The 3,384-nt window shown below is 45.1% G+C and overlaps 1 non-coding gene across 1 annotated transcript; it reads right to left on the bottom strand.

Moving 5' to 3' along the window:
• Positions 1-231: 231 nt before the first annotated feature.
• Positions 232-338, bottom strand: LOC125581055. Its single transcript, XR_007318766.1, has one exon. It is a non-coding gene; the product is annotated as a small nucleolar RNA R71 (small nucleolar RNA).
• Between the last annotated feature and the right edge of the window lie 3,046 nt (positions 339-3,384).

A 3,384-nucleotide genomic window follows, 5' to 3' on the forward strand; every position in this document is an offset into this window, starting at 1 on the left:
GGTCTTGCCTTGGAGGATCCACTAGACCACTTGGATAACTTTGATAAGCTGTATGGAACAACAAAGATCAATGGTGTCTCTTAAGATGCATTCAAGCTAAGGTTGTTTCCATTCTCTTTGGGAGACAAAGCTCACACATGGGAGAAGAGCCTTTCAAGAGATTCAATCACCACATGGGATGAGTGCAAGAAAGCTTTCCTCACCAAGTTCTTCTCTACTTCAAGAACTACTAAGCTAAGGAATGAAATCTCTAGATTTCATCAAAGGAATCTTGAAGGCTTTGGAGAAGCATGGGAAAGGTTCAACAGCTACATCTCTCAGTGTCCTCATCATGGCTTCAATATGGAGAGTTTGCTTAGTACTTTCTACAGAGGTGATTTGCCTAAGTATAGAAGCCAGCTTGATACTGCTAGCAATGGTTTCTTCTTGGGGAGAAGTGAAGCAGATGCCTTGGAACTTGTAGAGAATATGGCTAAGAGTGATTCAGTCTACAGTGACGAACATGATAGAAGCAACAGAGGCAGTTGAGGTGATGATACAAACACCAATAGAGAGTTAAAGGCTCTACAAGGCAAGATGGATATGCTCCTCTTGGATAGAGCTAAACAAGAGAAGTTGAACTTTGTTGGTGAGCAGAAACAAAAAGGGATTGCTGTGCTTAATGAAGTTGATGGTCTAGAAGGTCAAGAAGAGCTTTGTTTTGTGAATGCTAATGGGACATGGTACAAGAAGGAGCCTAACTTTCAGTACAACAACTACCAACAAAAGCCCTTCTACAACAACCAACAAGGTGGTTTCCAAGCTAGACAAAACTACTCTCAAGGCTTCCCCTTCAAAGGAAATCAGTCTACACAAGGCCAAGCCAGATCTTCTATTTCTGCTACACAAGAGAGTAGCACTGATGCAACGCTGAAACAGATCTTGGAGTCCCAAACTAGAAGTGAGAAGCACATTGGATATGAGCTGAAGAACCTTCACACCAAAGTTGATGGAAGCTACAATGATCTCAACAACAAGTTCTCAAACCTTGCTTCCAACTTCAAGGCTTTGGAGAACCAATTTGCCTCTATAAGTAGTAACTCCAAACGCCCTATGGGATCACTTCCTGGAACATTTGAGCAAAATCCCAAGGAGACAATGAAATCCATCACCCTTAGGAGTGGTAAACAGCTGTCTCCTAGAACCCTCATTAGGGATAATGAGAACCAAGATGGGGAAGTGATCATCAATGTGGATGATGATGTGGTTTTTGTGAATGAGAAGACCAATGAAGAGATCTTGGAGAAGATAGTTGAAGCTAAAGGGAAAGGAAATGTTGGAGAAGAGAAGAAGGTTGTGAACAAGAATGAAGCTGCTAATTCATCAAAAAGAGCTCCATTCATTCCTCCTCCATATGAAGCAAAACTTCCCTTCCCTGGTAGATTCAAGAGACAGCTTTTGGAGCAATACAAGGCCTTGTTTGAGAAGCAAATGAGTGAGGTTCAGATTACTATGCTCATTATTGATGCCTTCATGCTAGTGCCACAATACAGCAAGTTCCTAAAAGATGTTGTGACTAAGAAGAAGAAAGGGATGGAAGGGATGGTGATTCTCACCCATGAATGCAATGCCATTATACAGCGGTTAACCATCCCCAAGAAGCTTGAAGATCCAGGAAGCTTCACTCTACCCTGTGCTATTGGGCAATTGGCTTTTGAGAAGTGTCTTTGTGATTTGGGAGCAAGTGTGAGCCTTATGCCTCTCTCCATTGCTAAAAGGCTTGGGTTTACACAATACAAGAAGTGTAGACTTTCTCTTGTGCTAGCTGATCGCTGAGTGAAGATTCCTATTGGTATCCTAGAAGATCTCCCTGTTATGGTTGGAAATTGTGAGATTCCTACAGATTTTGTGGTGTTAGAGATGGATGAAGAACCAACAAATCCTTTGATATTAGGGAGACCTTTCTTGGCTACAGCAGGCGCTGTTGTGAATGTTAAGGAAGGGAAGTGTGGGAACCGAAATTCACACCGTCGAGTTTTGTTAATTGGAGGAAAGACAAGTTAACCTAGTCTTCCCTGAAGGTCCCGGTTATCTGCTGGGCCACACACGACACGATCAATACGAAAGAATAAATTGAAAATAAGCAGAAAAAGAGAATAAGAGGATCTTATTTCCGAATTCGCGTTTGAGCATGAACAACAAGTAAAGACCTAGGCTACAAGAGCTGTCGGTACGTTCGCTAGTCTACCGACCTAAATCTAAACTAGTTGAGTCGCAGCTCGATTAGTAAAAACGGAAAAAGATGCCTAAATTGCTCTAAGTGCTAATTTTTTTTCGATGTCTTCGTCCTAGGTCCTCCTTATATACTCCTCCTTAGGTCGGTTTTCCTCTTCTTGCGCCGGATTTGTTGCGAAGCGGGCTTTTCCATATTTCCTTCTTCTTTGTGATTATCTTCGGAAATTTGACATTTATCTCTTCCCGCGGATGAGATAAACCGTCATACCAGTCTTTGGGCTTAAGTCTTTTGGGACCATTGATGGACCGTTGTCCGCAATTCGGACCCTCTTTGGGCCATATCGAGACTTAAGCGTTTTTATGATTTTACTCGCGAAGTAGCCATTGGTATAGGAATGGTTCTTCCAACGGAACCCTGTTACTTCGCATAGCCGAGGCAGTTGGCGTTAAGTTAACCGTAACCCGCTCTACTACGAAGAATAGGAAACCGTTCGAGAGACATAACCTTCCCAACTTCCCGAATACTTTCGACGATGTTTTTTAGACGGAACATTGGTGTCGTATCCACGGATCCGAAGACTGAGTTACGGAAACTTCGGATGAAGATGCATGGTAATGGGATGGGACCGGGTTCGGAATGGTCCACGAAGAATTGGCCGCGCTCGCCGGGCGAGCTGATCCGTGCCACGGTCGAGCTCGCCGGCGAGCCGACCGGCAACACGGTCGTGCTCGCCGGGCGAGCTGGCTCGTGTCGTGGCCGAGCTCGCCGGCGAGTCGACCGGCAACACGGTCGTGCTCGCCGGGCGAGCTGGCTCCTGTCGCGGCCGAGCTCGCCGGCGAGTCGACCGGCAACATGGTCGTGCTCGCTGGGCGAGCTGGCTCGTGTCATGGTCGAGCTCGCCGGGCGATCCGTTTCGGCTATTCGTTTTCTCGGCTTTTGAAGTTTTGACCGAGATTCGGTTTTTCTGAGGACTTTTGGCATTGATTACGTCGTGACCGATTTTGACCCCAACAGTTAGCCCCCCAGCTAGCTAGGATCCGTGGACCTAGGTGTTAGGTCCTAGCTTGCGGTATTGTCTGTTCAAGGTGGAATTAGACGTAATAGTTTGTCGAAAGATTGAAGGTGAATAGTAAAAAAATTGTATAATTTTTTTACTCACTTACTCCCTT

This window comes from Brassica napus, chromosome C1 (genome assembly GCF_020379485.1).
Source record: "Brassica napus cultivar Da-Ae chromosome C1, Da-Ae, whole genome shotgun sequence".
In the NCBI taxonomy this organism is placed as follows: domain Eukaryota; kingdom Viridiplantae; phylum Streptophyta; class Magnoliopsida; order Brassicales; family Brassicaceae; genus Brassica; species Brassica napus.